The following is a 10,793-nucleotide window of genomic DNA, read 5'->3' as shown; positions in this document are numbered from 1 at the left end:
CCCTGTGTAATATGCAATTTGCTGTGAAATGCAAACTTTAAACAGTGAACCCAAGACGTTTACTGGTTAATCTGCACTATGAAGTGGTCCTAGTTTAACCGAACATCTTAAGAGTTTGCTGAGTTTATAAAGTAAGAAATACACTGTACATAGACAAACTACCAGGAGCACTCACTCACTCACTGTATCAACCACTTATCCAATTAGGGTGGGGGCAGTAACAGTAACACCCTGGATGAGGTGCTAGTCCATCACAGGGCAGACACACACACACATACCCATTCACCTATAGGGCAATTCAGTGCTACCCACCAAGCCACCGTGCCGCCACTACCAGGAGCATAATATTAAATAATACAATAATACTGTTTTTTAAGGTGCAGCACAGACTACACAGAGATGATCATGTGTGTAGAAAAGCACACTTTTCCAATGATTATGAAATCCTCAATAGGACTCAATAAGTAACTCAATACATAAACATATATATCAAACATTGTCAGCCCACTACACCACAGAGAAGTCTGTTACACTAGCAAACCTATGGCAATTCAGTTAGCAATCAGTTAGTCAACACCAAGATGTCAAAGTCTAAAGTCTAAACTTCCAACCAATTCTGTGGACACAGAGTTGGGTGGGTCAAGACACGGACGAGTATTTGAGACTGTCAGGTATTAAGGTAACTGTTCTGTGTATTGTAGCTTCCATTTATTCTATCATTCAATTTATGTGTGTTATCTAATGACTGATCACGATCCGACGGCGACCCCTAACGGGAGCAGCCGAGGAAATAGATTGATTTAATGACTGCTGTGAAATTAAGCACATTTTTCCTTGAATTTAAAATGCCCTAGACATAATTTATGTGAATAAACATTCAGGATATAACTGTTAAATGAAATAAACAAAAAAGTGTAACAATTGCACACTTCTGGATCTGAACGTGTCTAAAAGACAGCGAGAATCATTGCTCATGGCATCGGACCACCTCAGAAACCTGCAAACACTGCAAACAAACCAATGGCCTTATTTTTTACCGCCAAAGCTCCAGAAGACATGGCACTTTAATAGACTCGGCGCTAAGTGCTCTCTGATCGCAGTCCACTATAACGGTCTGAAATACCACTCGGCTCTGTCTTCTGCCAAGCAAGCACTCATCCATGAAGTGGGGAAAGAATTCATGTCACTTGCAGAAAAAGATTTCCACTAAATATACACGGTTTGTTCTGGATATGGGCGCTAATTGCGTTTTAATGCGTCGTTAAAACTAAACTCATAAATCACCGTTCTGCGTGGTAACATCGCTTCAAAGATTTAACGTCCTCTCGCTTTCTGAAGAGTGGAGAGGATGAACAGAGCAGGAGGATTTGATAAACACACCAAGAACCAACACTTTTTTTTGGCTGTCGCTAATGGTGCCACTTGAGTATGGAGGAATCCCTCCGCAGTTAAAGCAGAAAAGATGAAGTGGACTGAAGAGGGTCAACGTTTCACAATGAAATCAAGTGTTTACTAGTTTCCTGCCTTAAAAAAAAGAAGCTTTTGGAGCTTTTTTGTGGAGTCTGTGGTGTTTGTCCACATTTACTTCTACGACAGCCTCCACTCTCCTGAAAAGGCTTTTAACTTGATTTCCAACATCACTCTACATCTTTACATAGATAGATAGATAGATAGATAGATAGATAGATAGATAGATAGATAGATAGATAGATAGATAGATAGATAGATAGATAGATAGATAGATAGATAGATAGATAGATAGATACAACTTTATTGTCATTACTCAGTACAGGTACAAGGCCAACAAAATGTAGTTAGCATCTACCAGAAGTGCAAATAGTAGCACTGTGCAAAGCAAAACAGAAAATATCACTAAACATATATCTATGATTAATATAAATATGAATATAAAGTTATAACTATAGCTATTTACATATATGGAATTATATATATATACATAGTACTACAGTATATACATAATAGTAATAATAACAATATGCATATGAATAAAAATGGGTATGTATTATAATAATAACAGTAATGATAATAAAGGATTAGTTAGGTATATATTATAATAAAACAGTGATAATAATAAAAGATTAGTTATGTATATATTATAATAAAAACAGTGATAATAATAAATTATGTGTAAATAATAACTATACAACTGTAACTACATAAGGATGGTGCAAAATAACTATAACTATACGTATATATGTATGACAATTGTGTAAAGTGCAGGTGCAAATGATAAATAATTATAATAACAGTCCAGTGTGTAATCCGTGGTGTTGATGGTTTTATCAGTGCAAATGATAAATGATTAATAATAGATCCAGTGTGTAGCCCAGGGTGTTGGTGAAGTTAGCAGCATAGTGTAGTGTTCAGTAAAGTAATTGAAGTGGAGAAAAAAATATATTTTTGAGCCAACTGGTCCTGGCACGGATGCCCCTGTATCTTTTCCCAGATGACAGAAGGTTATACAGTGTGTGGCTGGGGTGGTAGGGGTCCCTGATGATGCTGTGTGCTCTGCACACACAGCGCTGGTGGTGAAGGTCTCCATCTATATAGCCACAAATTAAGGAGTGTAAAGATCTGGTTTAAGGCATAGCTCAGTCAGCATTCTAATTCATCCTAAATGTGTTAGATGGGGTTGAGGTTGGAGCTCTGTGCAGGCCAGACAAGTTTTTTTCTATATCAACATCTTAATAGAGACAGAAAAAGACTTGTCAAGAGAGTGAGCTGTGTCTTGGACTGTCCTCTCAAATCTGTGGAGGAGTTGGGAGAAAGGAAGATGATAGCTAAGCTGTCATCTATCTTGCATAGCACCACACATCCACTGTACGAGTATGTAGGGGTTCTAACAAGCTCCTTCAGCACCAGACTCCTCCACCCTCTGTGTAAGAAAAGGTATATATTCTCTATACTCTTCAATAACAGTCACCTTCCTCCTATAGAAGTGCAATACAAAGGTGCAATATTATTTATTATTTATTTATTAGGATTTTTAACAACATGTTTTACACTCTTTGGTTACATTCATGACTGAACGTGTAGTTACTGGTTACACAAGGTTTATAAGTTCAAGTCTTTCATGTGAAGCACAGTCATAGACAATTTTGTATCTCCAATTCACCTCACTTGCATGTCTTTGGACTGTGGGAGGAAACCGGAGCTCCACCTGGGGAATCTAACCATAAAACTCCAGCAGCGCTGCTGTGTCTTATCCACTCATACCAGCACAACACACACTAACACACCACCATTTTACATTTACATTTTCAGCATTTAGCAGACGCTTTTCTCCAAAGCGACTTACAGTATACAATCTAAGCAACTGAAGGTTAAGGGCCTTGCTCAAGGGCCCAACAGTGGCAACCTGGCAGTGGTGGGGCTTGAACTGGCAACCTTCTGATTACTGGTCCAGTACCTACGCTAGACTACAACTGCCCCACCACCATGTCAGTGTCACTGCAGTGCTGAGAATGATCTACCACCCAAATAATAGCTGCTCTGTGGTGGTCCTGTGGGGGTCCTGACCATTGAAGAACAGGGTGAAGGCAGGCTAAAACAGTATGTAGATAAATAGATGGACTACAGTCAGTAATTGTAGAACTACAAAGTTCTCCTATATGGTAAGTGGATCTGATAAAATGAACAATGGATAAAATGGAGTGTAGAAACAAGGAGGTGGTTTTAATGTTCTGTCTGATCAGTGTATATATTATAGAGAATAGCAAAAGAAAAATCTTCATTAAATTTCTGTTAGCATGAATAAAATTTTGGCTGATGTAGCTCTTACTGGTTAGATTAGCTGTGTTATATTGTTAGCTTATTTAAAAATGGTTGGTTTTGCAGCAAAGTGTGAAACCACAGAAAATCCCATTACCCCGGGGTCATTTGGACACTTGCTTATGTAAATCCTCGCTCCAGAATCAATAGAACATTATTAAAGCAGGTGAAAGAGGGAGTGCGCAGGAGGGAATCGTTGCAGGAGTGTTATGAGCGTGCATTAAGGCTGCCGAATGCAGCTCTTTTTATACTTCGTTCTTTCCAATTCTAAATTCAAGTCAGTAGACTAGATTGGATTGGAAAACTGGTGAGTTATAGTGTGATTGTGAAGCCAGTCAGGCTTTTAAATTAAAGTAATTTACCATTATTGCCCCTTTTCACAAATTACCTCTGTTATTGCAAATTTGTCACATTAATTGATTTCAGATCATTAAGCGAAACATATTACCCAAAGGAAATAAAACACCACACAGCCTTAAGTATACAAACACAATTTCATTTATTTCAGGAGGAAAGAGTACGGAGCCTACATGCTGTAAGGCTCGGCAATAGGGTGCCTATTATAGTATAATGCCCACCTGCCATGCTATGCCTGCCTTGTGCCCAGTGTTTCCCAAGAAAACTGGACCTTCAATGACTCCAGCAAGGATAAAACAGCGATGAAAATGAAATAAAATTTATGTCCATGTAATTATCTAATCAGATGGTCATCTGATACAGGTCAGGCCATAGCGGAAGCCCACAGTGAGATCCATTTTATGAGCAAAGAACAGTCTGAGGCTGTAGTGGGCACAATATCACTGACACAGGACATTTAAAGACCGGAAATACCTTGCCTATTTGATAATCCTCGAAGTCAAGCAGTCACCTTAAAAATTTTACAGAAAGGCTTTTACCCAATCTAAAAAAAAATCACAAAAGCTGGAAAGAAAGCTGAAATGTAAACACAAAAGAAGTTTTGAAGCCTCGGACTTTACCGAACCATAGCGAGAGCTTAAACATTGATAAAGGTGCCCAGGATTGGCCAGCCTACTAAAGTTTTGTTCAACTTTTAATGGCTAAATTTATTAGTTATTTAAATCTGTAAAATTGAACTACATTTTATTGCATTACAGACTCATTCTACAGTATAATAGATTGAGTTCATTTTTTGTCACAAAATTCTACACAAAACAGCCACAATGACAAAGTGAAAGCAGGTTTTTAGACATTTGTGCTAATTTATTAAAAATCAAAATGTAAAATATCATATGTACACAAGTGTGCACACCCTTTGATATGACACCCACAAGTGAGCTGAGATGCATTTTGTTTTCACTGATACTGCTTGAGATGTTTCTACTGTACAATTTAAGAGTTTACCTGTGGTAAATTCAATTGATTAGACATGATTGGGGATTGCCAACACCTGCCTATATAAGGTCCCACAGTTGACAGTGCATATCAGAGCCATGGGGTCAAAGGAATTTATCTGCAGACCTCAGAAACAGATTTGTGTCAAGACGTAGATCTGGGGAAGGGTACAGGAAAATTGCTGCAGCTTTATACGTCCCAAAGAGCACAGTGGCCACCATAATTCGAAAATGGAAGACCTGAGGTGAGCAGGAACCTGAGGGTCACTCTGACAGAGCTCCAGCGTATCCTTGTGGAGATGGGAGAATCTATCAGAAGATCAACCATCCAGGCAGCACTCCACAAATCACGCCTTTATGGTAGAGTGGCCAGATGGAAGCCACTCCTTAGTAAAAGGCACATGACAGCCCACTTAGAGTTTGCCAAAAAGCACCTAGAGGACTCTCAAACCATGAGAAACAAGTTTCTCTTGTCTAAAAATGGCTGTGTACCGACGCTCCCCATCCAACCTGATGGAGCTTGCAAGTTAAGCCAAGTGGAATGGGCAAAAATGTCCAGAAACAATTGTGCCAAGCTTGTTGCTTCTTTCCCAAGACATCTTGAAGCTGTAATGTATTTAGGGTGTGTACAGATATGTAACCCCTAAATAAACCATTTTTGTCAGTAAAATAAAATTGCATATTTTCTAAACCCAGTTAAAACAGGTAATAAGATGTAATTTTTGCATGAGTATTTTTAACTCAGGTCTACTCCTTTCAGATATTATTAATGATCAAATGCATTGAATTGTGCATTAAAGGTGAGAAAATGCTTTACTGTGCACTTTTCATGTCTCTAGCGAATGCTGCTTTAGTATCATGGGAAGTTCTCCTCTTCCTCTACCGCAGTTAGACGTTCCTCATGGAAGAACTGCTGCAGACCCGGAGGACCCTTCCAGCTTCTGTCTCTGTAATCCTCTGTTACACCTTCAATAGCAACCAATCAGATCACAGAATGCTGAACCCCCTGCACCCTGGCAGGATCAGAGTAATTATCTCAGGATTTTTCAGTTCCCTCCTGTCCTACTGTCTGACCGACAACCGGCCCCTTCACTTAAAGAACCTCTCAGTCTTCAAAAGCTCTAAAGCCCCAGCTCGTTTTCCCCTCACAGACCCCCCAGTTTCCCCCCAGGTTTTTTTCTAACCTGCTGCGGTGTAATCCTTAAGATGACTTCATCTGATTCATACTCCAACGTTACTCAATTACAGAGTTGAGAAATCCCAACAGTGGAGTTTTTTGAAGTAGTGGTGGAGCACAGTGTAAAAAAACAGCAGGATCTCATGATAAAAGATCTGTAGGATTTAATGTGCCAGCGCTTACAGTATAAAAAGCTACCAGTGGTTTTGGTTAGTGCAAAAATGTAGCATGAATGACCGTGAACAGCAGTTAAAACAAACAATGCGTTTTGTGACATTTTGTGAATGTATTATTACTTTTGTTGTATTTTTTTTATTTGTACTTTCTCATTTTCATAAGGATTTCATAAAATTATAATGAAAAAACTACTCATTTTAATAGAGATTTTATGTCTAATGTTTAAAGTCCTTAACTGTTAGTGTTCACCAGACGTATTTTCTTTATCCACAATTTTAGAAGCTTTTCTCACAGTAAGAAACATGAAATGTCCTGCGGTGTGACATCACAACACTGAAATAAAAAAAAGTAATAATAATTTTAAATATAGATCAGTTGAATTTAAAGTTTAAGGGTTTCTTTTTACAAACTATAATTAATAATTCGTATATGTCATTTATTTTATTTAAAGTGATGTCACACCACAGGACAAGATGTCACACCACAGGACAAGAGTCTTGTGCATTTTAAAATCTTATTGTGGTAAATACTTATAAAATAATGCCAAAAGCATTTATATAAATTACAGACAGACAGACAGATAGATAGATGGACAGACAGACCGACAGATATATAGACAGATAGAAAGATAGACAGTTAGTCATACAGACAGACAGATAGATAGATAAACAAATGGACATATAGATGGAAAAAATAGGAATATAGATAGACAGACGGACAGATAGATGTATATATAGATAGACAGACAGGCATATATAGAGACAGAAATACAGATAGATCGATAGACAGACAGATCAATAGACAGACAGACACACAGACATAGGCAGACAGAGAGATAGACAGACAGACTGAATGATAGTGATAGACAGACAAATAGATCAATAGACAGACCTACAGACAGATAGATCGATAGACAGACCTACAGACAGATAGATCGATAGACAGACCTACAGACAGATAGATCGATAGACAGACCTACAGACAGATAGATCGATAGACAGACAGATAGACAGAAAGATAGATTGATAGACAGACAGACAGATGGACAGACATAATTAGACAGACAGACAGAATGACACAGATAGATTGACGGACAGATGGATGGATGGATGGATAGATAGATAGTAGATGGATGGATGGATGGATAAATGGATGGATGGATGGATGGATAGATGGATAGATGATAGATAGATAGATAGATAGATAGATAGATAGATAGATAGATAGATAGATAGATAGATAGATAGATGGATGGATGGATGGATGGATGGATGGATGGATGGATGGATGGATGGATGGATAGTAGATGGATGGATAGATAGATAGTAGATGGATGGATGGATGGATGGATAGATGGATGGATAGATAGATAGATAGATGGATGGATAGATAGATAGTAGATGGATGGATGGATGGATGGATGGATGGATGGATGGATAGTAGATGGATGGATAGATAGATAGTAGATGGATGGATGGATGGATGGATGGATAGATGGATAGATGATAGATAGATAGATGGATGGATGGATGGATAGATGGATGGATAGTAGATGGATGGATGGATGGATAAATGGATGGATGGATGGATGGATGGATGGATGGATGGATGGATGGATGGATAGATGGATAGATAATAGATTTGTAACCAGACCACAGATCATCGAGCTACTATATCTCTACATCTGCCATCCTGCTATCACTTCTCCTCCTGGCAGCAGGACTGTGAGCACAAAAAAGTGAGGCCTGATTCCCTCGAGAAGTTTTGGCCGCTTCTGCTTTATACAGCCACTTGAGAACTGCTGTGTGAAACAGAAAACTGGGTCAGACAGCAGCCAGAACCACTGTGGAATAATCCGAGAAATAAAGAAAAAAAAAATAAAGAAGAAGAAGAAGAAAGAGGAGCAACATTACTGTCGAGTGTGTATTCTGTCCGTGCGTCTGTAGCCTCCGCAGCGCCGTTTCCACCTGAGACTTTTTGCACTTAGTGCATGATAATGACCCCGCTACCTGCATATAAATCAGATTACCACACTCTTCTGGGACTGCATGCATACCTCACACATATTAAACGCTTTTACTGCAAAAAATTTGACAAAAAAAAAAAAAATAAACGATGCTTTTTCTCATGGGATAGGAATTCTAATATAAGTGAAAAATTGGAACCGGTATGGGCTGAATGAATTACACGGGTTAAATTACGTGGCAAAGTTGTTGCACAAAGTCCCAGATGGGACACCTGAAAATAAATGATGGAGAACAGACATGGCTATTAAAATAAAAAAAACTGCGACTGCGAACAGACGTGATTCTAAATTGTTAAATGAATAAAGAAGCCACCACAAGCCTTACAGTAAAAAATTCCACTGCCTCGGCGATAGCCAGGATGCGGTCGGCAGTAAAAGTGGAGCGAGCCTGTTCGTTAGTTTAAGGGCGGAGCCCAGTTAAAAGAGGCACCCGGACCACGGTTCGCCACATGCAAGGCTTCCAAAACAAACTCGCAGACCACAACGTCCCGCCGGGTTCAAAAGAACTCCGTCTCATTAGCACGTTCTGGGTTCAGATGAGGTTTGCTGATGGTTTCGAGAGTGCTGATTCGTACCGATTCGAGTTCTTTGAGTTTGTGGGATACAGGGAGTCACTGGTTTAGCGGGGCGTGTTGCTATGGTTACAAATAGAGCACAGGAGAATCAAGACACGGGTTCGAAATTTTGCACGGCGGAGGTTTATTTACATTTTATTTACACGCACAAAAACGTTCTGACCTGGTGGTCGGTTGCCATGGAAATGTCAAACTATGATGTAATCAGAGAGCAAGACCTTCAAAACTGGTCAATAATATCTGGACAGTAATTATTAAGCTAGTTATTATTCTTTCATTTTCTCTAACCGTTCCTCCTGGTCCAGTTCACAGTGGGTTCAGAGGCTAACCCAGTAACACTGATTGATTATAATAACATTTTCATTTAGCAGGCACTTTTACCCAAAGCGACTTACAGTATACAGTGTAAGCAAGTGAAGGGTAAGGGCCTTGCTCAAGGGTCCAACAGTGGCAACCTGGCAGTGGTGGGGTTTGAACCAGCAACCTTCTGCTTACTAGTCCAGTACCTTAACCACTAGACTACAAATCAAACAATTATTTACTATTTTTTTATACTATACACTATATATTTGCTTATCCAGTTCTTACCAGTTTTGATAGGTAAGATAATTTTGACACAATGAGAACAAACTCCACACAGACAGTTATTGAAGATGAGCCTTTTTATTCTGGTCAGGGTCAAGGAGGGTACTGAGCTGACCAGGAAACACTGTTTACTAGATAGATAGATAGATAGATAGATAGATAGATAGATAGATAGATAGATAGATAGATAGATAGATAGATAGATAGATAGATAGATAGATAGATAGATAGATAGATAGATAGATAGATAGATAGATAGATAGATAGATAGATTATTCATCCAGAAGGAAATTATTGGGCTTTCCTTTTGTATTTTGGGGATGCGCAGCCTGGCAAAGGCATTGAATTCCTTCCTATACACCTTCTTAATGGACATGACGTTGCCTTGACCAATCTATTTTGAGCTTCTCCTCAGTGCTGTCTCCCTTCTTGGGTGTGGATGCCTTTCTTGAGAATTGGATGAGTTTGGAGCAGTAAACCTTTAGCCTATGGACATCAATGCCAATAGTGCGGGCGACTCTCTTGTTAATGCTGGCAGCCTTCAGCTCTTCCATGCCATGGCCAGCTCGGACCTTACTGTGATACCTGATGGTCTGACAATTGGTCTCAGAGACTGGGCGAGGTGCAATGCGGCAAGCCTGGCTGGCTGGTTAAACCAGGTATGGACACTCTTCTGCCAGTCTTTATGGAAGTGGGGGTTCAGAATCGTGCCATTCCTACTGGGGGCCATGACTGCCTACTTTCTTCTGTGGCTGAATATGGCCGAAAAGATGAAATGCACCAAACACAGGGCATCACATTTACATTTTCAGCATTTAGCAGACGCTTTTATCCAAAGCGACTTACACAATGAGCAATTGAGGGTTAAGGGCCTTGCTCAGGGACCCAACAGTGGCAACTTTGTGGTGGCGGGGCTTGAACCGGCAACCTTCTGTTTACTAGTCCAGTACCTTAACCACTGAGCTATCACTGGCCCATCACACACTAAAACGTTTACTCAAACATGTTCACTTACTCACAACCACAGACAGCTTTACTTCGTTTCCAGTTTGTGTAAAAAAGAAAAGGAACCCATACAGACAGTAACCATACAGACAGAGGCAAGAATC

The 10,793-nt window shown here is 39.5% G+C and overlaps 1 pseudogene; it reads right to left on the bottom strand.

Annotated features, from left to right (window-relative positions):
- Positions 1–6,000: 6,000 nt before the first annotated feature.
- On the bottom strand, positions 6,001–10,414 carry LOC134320820 (large ribosomal subunit protein eL13-like; annotated as a pseudogene).
- Positions 10,415–10,793: the final 379 nt, after the last annotated feature.

The sequence above is a fragment of the Trichomycterus rosablanca genome, chromosome 9 (assembly GCF_030014385.1).
Source record: "Trichomycterus rosablanca isolate fTriRos1 chromosome 9, fTriRos1.hap1, whole genome shotgun sequence".
In the NCBI taxonomy this organism is placed as follows: Eukaryota; Metazoa; Chordata; class Actinopteri; order Siluriformes; family Trichomycteridae; genus Trichomycterus; species Trichomycterus rosablanca.
Note: the sequence above shows the minus strand (reverse complement) of the source record. Positions and strands in the feature narration are given on the sequence as shown.